Source organism: Eulemur rufifrons, unplaced genomic scaffold (genome assembly GCF_041146395.1).
Source record: "Eulemur rufifrons isolate Redbay unplaced genomic scaffold, OSU_ERuf_1 scaffold_516, whole genome shotgun sequence".
Taxonomy (NCBI): domain Eukaryota; kingdom Metazoa; phylum Chordata; class Mammalia; order Primates; family Lemuridae; genus Eulemur; species Eulemur rufifrons.
The window spans coordinates 4347-12500 of NW_027183298.1; the positions used below are offsets into that span (position 1 = coordinate 4347).

Below are 8154 nucleotides of genomic sequence, written 5' to 3' on the forward strand. Positions count from 1 at the left end.
TGCAACGCATTTGTGTTTTAAGTCGTGGTGTTGCAAAAGAGTCCAAAAGTTTAAAAGAAAGAAAAACAAACAAACAAACAAACAGACAGACAAACAAACAAACAAAAAAAAAGCCAAACCACCATGGAAAAGTTTATGAAGTGAAAACACTTACAGTAAGCTAAGGTTAATGTATTATTGAAGAAAGAAATTTCTAAAGGTAAATGTCGTGTGGCCTAAGTGTCCAGGGTTTATGAAAACCTACAGTAAGTAATGTCCTAGGCCTTCACATTCACTCACCACTCACCGCCAACTCACAGACTCACCCAGAGCAACCTCCCGCCCGCCCTGCAAGCTCCATTCACCGTAAGTGCCCTGGCCAGGTGTCCCACTGCACAGAAACCTATTAGACTGCATTTCTTCCCATTACTATCAGTAGTTGTACATTTCTTAGGACTGTAGGCCTACGATACACCTCCAGGCATAGTTAGGGGTTGGGAAGAGGAGGGAAGAGGCCATTCTTCATTTATTAATTGGGTAGCATGGGGGCAGGGGAGGCAGTTTCCTCCTTCTCCCCCTCTTGTTTTTCTTTATTCCTCTCCCAGTTCCCCCTTCCATCGTCTCGATGGATTTGGATGAGACGTAGACATTTTCTACGTCAGGCCTTAATCATACCGAGGGAGCAGGAGAAAAGTAAGCCGCCTACCATGACACGATGGAATGGAAGTTTGTCAGCCATTGACTGCTGTGGCATTCCGACATTTAGTGTCTTCAGGACATTCTATATTTCTGCTATCCCACTAGAATATATCTCCTCGATCACTACTGTGTGGCCACATCCCAGCTGTTTCGTGAGCCACCCTCAATGTTCGTGACGATGTAGTGTGGAGACTCCCTCCGTCTGGTGCCTTAAACTCGCACATTTGGGGTTTTGTATCAGGATAGCAAAGCGATCACCTTTAAATAACCTGGCTGGCCATGGTGGCTCATGCCCGTGATCCCCGCAACTTGGGAGGCAGAGACGGGAGCGTGACTTGAGCCCAGCAGCTGGAGACCAGCCTGGGTAACACGATGAGACCTCATCTCTACCAACAAAAAAAAAAAAAAAGAAAAATTATGGCGGGTGTGGCAGCATTTGCCTATAGTCCCAGCTACTCAGAAGGCTGAGGCAGAGAGGATCACTTAAGCCCTGGATTTGGAGCTTGCTGTGAGCTACAATCAGGCCAAGGCGGCCTGGGAGAGGACAGAGTGAAAGAAATCCTGTCTCAAAAAAAAAAAAAGAAAAGAAAAGAAAAGAAAAGAAAGAAAACAAGACCGATAACACAACACAACTTACAAGACTTGGTGTTACCGAAAGCTCGGCCACTTGCCCACGAGGCCGAATAACGAGGACAAGCTGTTTGAGGAGGAAGGAAAGAGAGAGTCTATTTTGCCGGTAAAGGAGAAAATAGGGTAGACCTTCCCATCTCAAGCCTCCGAATTTCCCCGAACATAGGGCTAGGCAGAAATACAGAGCTTTTAATGAGGGGGGGAGGGGTTCTCAGCTTTAGCGTTGATTGTGGTTAATTATTTCAATCGTCCAGGCTCTGCCAAAAACAAAGCCTGTGAACTCTGCCGGCCGCCCACCTGGGGGGGGGGGCGGGGCAGGGGACCACTTGGGAGTTTTAAGAAAAGATTTAACCTGCCTTGGGGACATAGGCCAGACTACAAGCTCCCAAAAGTGGTGGTGGTGGTGGTGGTGGTGGTGGTGGTGGGGAGCGTAAAACGACAGAACGTCTTTCTGTCCTTTATTGGTTTCTCCTTTTTCCCCCCTAGGTGCCAAAAGACCTGAGACTGATGCCGAAAAGAAATAGGTACAGGCGCCCACGTGCACACACAAAGATATACGATCGAATACATCGTGTTGACAGTCGGGGAAACTGGAAGATGATGGGGAAGTATCACGAGCAACTTTGTATTTCTTCCAGGACAGGAAAATGGACACGAAGAGAAAAATTCATCGTTCTCGGCGTAGGATAAAAAGCCACATCTTGTTACTTAATATAATTCATTCTGTGATTTAAGTTTTTATACGATATGATATTCGATAAGCCTAAAACACAAGATAAAAGAGAAACAAACAAAAGGGAAAAAATAAAAATAAAAAAGACGACGGGCAGAGGCCTACGGTCCCGGGAGGAGGCAGAGAGCGGGAGGAGGGGCGCCTCCCGCAGACAACAGGGCGGGTGGGCGGAGACCCGCTAGAGGCTAGGGCTGCCCCGGGCGGGCCCAGAGCTGCGGGGCCCGGGAAGAAGAGGGTGGGACCGTCCGGACCGTGCTCTCCTCCCCGCCCTCCACACCTCCCGGGAGTCAGCTCTTAAACTCCCAACGTCACCTGACTTTCCGGATCCCGAGGTCTGATCAAAGTGGCCGCTAGGTGACACCCAGCAACCGCTGCCGGTGTCATCCTGAAAAGAACGGACCCTATGACTGACGGGGGTGGGGCGCACAGTGGGTGGCCCGGCCAGCTCCCCTTCCTCCTCGGAGCGGATCGGATCATCTGGAACTTTATCCAGAGAGGAGAGAGTGCCCCTGGGTGTGTGCTAGAAGCCGGAGGGTTGGGGCAGGGACCTACCCAAGAGAGAAGTAGAGTACAGGGAGTTTCAGAGTTGACCCACTCACCATCTCGCCCTGGTCAATACAAGAGTGGCAATATCTGTCACCGTGGAATGAACACTTGGTACCGAAGACCTTTGTCTATGCTGGCCCCCGTATGCCTAGGGGGGGCATGTGGCCAGAATCTGACATCCTAAACGTCTTCGTAGAAAGAATTTGGGGGTGGGGGTGGGGGAGAGAGACAGAAAAAGAAAAGAGAGGGGGAAAGAAATGGCTGCCACAAAACTATCAGAACAGAGAAGCGACCGATAGGGCCTATCTGGTTAAGTTCTTTCCCTACCCAGAGAACGACTTGACGTAGCTGACGTCACTGCAGTCAGGCCACGTTCCGGTGGACACAGAGAGTCAGGGATAGAATTTCACGCTCGGCACTGTCTCTCGGGACAGCGGGAAGGTGGAGGGTGGCTGAGGGTTCTATGCTCCTTTATCACACACCGTCAGGTAGGTCAGGTAAAATTGAGGACAGATTTCCAGTGTTTCGAGAAAGGAAGAGCACTCGTGCAGGCCATCTATCTGTACGTGGGAGAGTGTCCCCGAAAAGTGGCTTTAAGTGCCGGGATGTGCCTAGGCCAAGAAGGTACACGATCCTGAGTGAGAATGGTCCGTCCCATCGAGTCAGTCGGTAGGAGGCCACCGGGTCGAGACGGAACTGCCCCCCCCACCCGCCCCCGCCCCCGCCCCCGCCCCCCAGAGCAGACAGACTCAGAATGGAGTCACTCGGTGCCAGTGCCCTGCCCGGGTGCCCCATCATTCAACCGAACTGGGAAACAGGTGGGCTTTCCGACCCTCGGGAGGGAGCTTCACCGGCGGGCGGACAGATCAGAAGGGGCCCGGCTCCCTTGAGCGGGCAGGCTGGGGACGGTCGGTGGGGTCTCTTGACAGGAGGCACCACGGAACCCTTGAGGCAATGTCGGGGGCACCTATGTTGCGGTCCAAAGCTAGCGTCTGAGAAGTCGTCCCGAAAGCATGATGGCGTCAACAAGTCCCCTCCGTTCAAGAAACGAGATTCATTTCTAGAGGAGGGCCACCCCCGCGGGAGGACCGTAGGCTTCCTGTGGACATTCTCTTCAAAAGGCAATTCACTCAGCGGAGTGAAAATCGGAAAAATCGCTGTCCTCTGACGCAGCTGCAGAGAAAAGATGGCACCAAAATCAATGAAACACACACACACACACACACACACACACAAACACACCTCCTCCCATCTGAACGAGCACTCCGGACGGTCACATAGGGAGAGCGACGGGCTCTCTTCCCCCCCTGTGGTTTTCTACCTTTCGTTGCGGTTTTTTCCCTCAGTGGATAGAGGAGGAGACACAGGGGGCTCAGCCGGCATGCGAGTGGGTTTATCATCCTCTGTGAGTATCAACACGCGACACCACCTAAGTGAAGGAACACACCGGTGTTTCATGTGATGTGGCTCAATGCCTGGCAGATACGAGCCTTTGCAGGCCTCCTCGTGATCGACAGGACGTCGCCTTGGACACGGACACATCTTGTCCCTCCCTCCCGAGGCGATAGGCGGTTCCGTACCTCCTCGGGGCCAGGGCACAGTCTGCCTAGGCACCTACAACACGTGTGGCAACAGCCTCGATGGCTCTGCCATGAGAACGAACTCCCGTGGCACGGGGGTGGGGTGGGGGGGGGGTCGGGTGCTGAAGAATTCAGCTGAGTGAAGGAATGCCACGGGATTCAGAGTGCCATCGGTGGGCTGAGAGGCGAGCAGGGCGGGCTTTGAAAGGGTAACATTCTCCCTGCCTTCCGTCTGTCTGTGAATACAGAACGTACACGCCAGGCGGGGTGGCTCACGCCTGTAATCCTAGCACTCTGGGACGTAGAGGCGGGTGGATCGCTCAAGGTCGGGAGTTCGAGACCAGCCTGAGCAAGAGCGAGACCCCCATCTCTACTAAAAATAGAAAGAAACTATATATCTAAAAATATATACAGAAACAGTATCTAAAAATATATACAGAAAAATATTAGCCGGGCACGGTGGCGCATGCCTGTAGTCCCAGGTACTCGGGAGGCTGGGGCAGTAGGATCGCTTGAGCCCAGGAGTTTGAGGTTGCTGTGAGCTAGGCTGACGCCACGGCACTCTAGTCTGGGCAACAGAGTGAGACTCTGTTTCAAAAAAAAAAAAAAAAAAAAAATATATATATATATATATATATACACACACACACACACACACACACACGCACACACACACACACGTATATCCAATTAGCTGGGCATGCTGGCACATGCCTGTAATCCCAGCTACTCGGGAGGCTGAGGCAGTCTGATCGCTTGAGCCCAGGAGTTTGAGATTGCTGTGAGCTAGGCTGACGCCATGGCACTCTAGCCAGGGCAACAGAACGAGAGACTCTGTCAGAAAGAAAAGAAGAGCGAGAGCGAGAGAGCGAGAGAAAGAAAGAAAGGAAGGGAGAGAAAGGAAAGAGAAGGAAGGGGGGGAGGGAGAGAGAGAGAGAGAGAGAGAGAGAGAGGAGAAAACTATTAAAAAATTCGGGACCAGATCCATCGGTCGGTACTCAGAAGCGTGACGATCGGGTGTTCCCGAGCACGTGTGAGATGTGTCTTCTCCCTGACGCCGCGTTTCCTCCACACACACATCACCCATCTGCCGTGGAAAAAAAGCAACAAAAAGAGAGAAAGAGATTAAGAAGGGAAAATGGAAACAGGGCAAAAGAGGAAGAAAGAAAGAAATTTCGAAAAAAAGAGACCAAAGTCACAGCGAGAAGGAAGAATACTGAGCCCAGAGCGACACCTAGTGACCACACCGTCACAAGCACCCTAGGGCCCCAATTCGCCAGAGACATCTGGTGGACCCCAGGGCAACATGTGGTCGACCCGGGGCCATGGCGTCTGCAGCCGATTCCCAGGCGGGCACACGAGCCCGGGGAAACTCATTCTCAGCGCGGGGAGGAGGGGAGGGGAAATAATAGCAAAGTCACACCAGATCCCTTTCTAGTTCATAAACGTGTTGATTGCGTGTTCACGCGCACGTGTGAGAAGGGCCTCCTGGTGTGTCGGCACGTCACCCGCGTGACGTGAAACCATGAATCCGGGGGGGGGGGGAGCGGAAAGGCGGGCAGGAAAAGGCAAAGAGAGAATAGATAAAATGAAAGGACCAAAAAGAAAGTCACACAGCAGGGTAGGGGAGTGAGAGCAAGTCGAGAGACTGCAGACAGAAACTCCGAGAGGAGAGGAATGCTCCGGAGCGCCCCCTCGCCCCACGCGAGAAGAATACCGATCGCAGGGTGACCCCTAGGGGCAGCGAGGCCAGAGAGACCAAATCCGTCCCAAAGCCTCCCTGTCAGGATGACAACCACAGACCAGACATCCGGTCAACCACCCAAGGACCAGACATCTGGTCAACCAGCGAACCCATGCGGAGGCCGCATGCAGCAGCGACATCTGCACGACCACTCAGGGTGCTCCCTGCCGGGAGGGTGTGTCTCTATGTGTGTGTGTCCGGGGGGGGGGGGAGATTGCGATGAAAGTCACGCCAGGTCCCGGGATAGTTCGTGAGCGTGATAATTGCGTGTGTGTGGAGAAAAAAGGGGGCGGGGCGATAGGGAGTAAAGAAAGGAGGAGCGGGCGAGCGGAGGGGTGGGGAAGGAGAGGGAGTCGAGAAGCCCGCAACCGCAGCGCCCCCTGGCGGTGATCCCCCTCCATAGCATCGATAGGGCCAGCCCCGCAGAGACTAAGTGCGACGGGACATCTGGTCAACCCCAAGGACCATGGGATCCCGGCACGAAACCGGCGGAGGACGAGGAGGAGGAGGAGGAGGAGGAGGAGGAGGAGGAGGAGGAGGAGGAGGGGGGCTAGGCGGCGGCGGCGGCGGGCTAGGCGGCGGAGGCGGGCTAGGCGGCGGCGGTCTAGGCGGCGGTCTAGGCGGCGGAGGCGGGCTAGGCGGCGGCGGGCTAGGCGGCGGCGGAGGCGGGCTAGGCGTCGGCGGGCTAGGCTTCGGCGGGCTAGGCGGCGGCGTCGGCGGGCTAGGCGTCGGCGGGCTAGGCGGCGGCGGCGGCGTGCTAGGCGTCGGCGGGCTAGGCGTCGGCGGGCTAGGCGGCGGCGGAGGCGGGCTAGGCGTCGGCGGGCTAGGCTTCGGCGGGCTAGGCGGCGGCGTCGGCGGGCTAGGCGTCGGCGGGCTAGGCGGCGGCGGCGGCGTGCTAGGCGTCGGCGGGCTAGGCGTCGGCGGGCTAGGCGGCGGCGGCGGCGGGCTAGGCGGCGGCGGAGGCGGGCTAGGCGTCGGCGGGCTAGGCTTCGGCGGGCTAGGCGGCGGCGTCGGCGGGCTAGGCGTCGGCGGGCTAGGCGGCGGCGGCGGCGGGCTAGGCGTCGGCGGGCTAGGCGGCGGCGGCGGCGGGCTAGGCGGCGGAGGCGGGCTAGGCGGCGGCGGTCTAGGCGGCGGTCTAGGCGGCGGAGGTGGGCTAGGCGGCGGCGGGCTAGGCGGCGGCGGAGGCGGGCTAGGCGTCGGCGGGCTAGGCTTCGGCGGGCTAGGCGGCGGCGTCGGCGGGCTAGGCGTCGGCGGGCTAGGCGGCGGCGGCGGCGGGCTAGGCGTCGGCGGGCTAGGCGTCGGCGGGCTAGGCGGCGGCGTCGGCGGGCTAGGCGTCGGCGGGCTAGGCGGCGGCGGCGGCGTGCTAGGCGTCGGCGGGCTAGGCTTCGGCGGGCTAGGCGGTGGCGTCGGCGGGCTAGGCGTCGGCGGGCTAGGCGGCGGCGGCGGCGTGCTAGGCGTCGGCGGGCTAGGCGTCGGCGGGCTAGGCGGCGGCGGCGGCGTGCTAGGCGTCGGCGGGCTAGGCTTCGGCGGGCTAGGCGGTGGCGTCGGCGGGCTAGGCGTCGGCGGGCTAGGCGGCGGCGGCGGCGTGCTAGGCGTCGGCGGGCTAGGCGGCGGCGGGCTAGGCGGCGGCGGCGGCGTGCTAGGCGTCGGCGGGCTAGGCGTCGGCGGGCTAGGCGGCGGCGGCGGCGGGCTAGGCGGCGGCGGGCTAGGCGGCGGCGGAGGCGGGCTAGGCTTCGGCGGGCTAGGCGGCGGCGTCGGCGGGCTAGGCGGCGGCGGCGGCGGGCTAGGCGTCGGCGGGCTAGGCGGCGGCGGCGGCGGGCTAGGCGGCGGAGGCGGGCTAGGCGGCGGCGGGCTAGGCGGCGGAGGCGGGCTAGGCGGCGGAGGCGGGCTAGGCGGCGGAGGCGGGCTAGGCGGCGGCGGGCGGGGGGTGGTGGTGGAGGGGGAAAGAAAAAAAAAAAATCCCACCTTCGGACACGTATTGAGGTACGAGGGAGAGGTTGTCGAGGAGCCCGCAACCGCAGCGCCCTCTGGCGGCGACGCCCCTCCATAGCGTCGACGGGGCCGGCTTCGCAGAGACTAAGTGCGACGGGACATCTGGTCAACCCCATGGACCATGGGGTCCCGGCACGACACCGGCGGAGGCGGAGGCGTTAGCGAGCCAGTGGGCGGGAGAAAAAAGTAGTCCCGCCTTCGGACACCCAGTGAGGTACTAGGGAGAGGGAGTCGAGGAGCCCGCAACCGCA

At 58.8% G+C, this 8154-nt stretch overlaps 1 pseudogene; it reads left to right on the forward strand.

Annotated features, from left to right (window-relative positions):
* Positions 1-5593: 5593 nt before the first annotated feature.
* LOC138380531 (small nucleolar RNA U13) lies at positions 5594-5685 on the forward strand (annotated as a pseudogene).
* The last annotated feature ends 2469 nt before the right edge of the window (positions 5686-8154 follow it).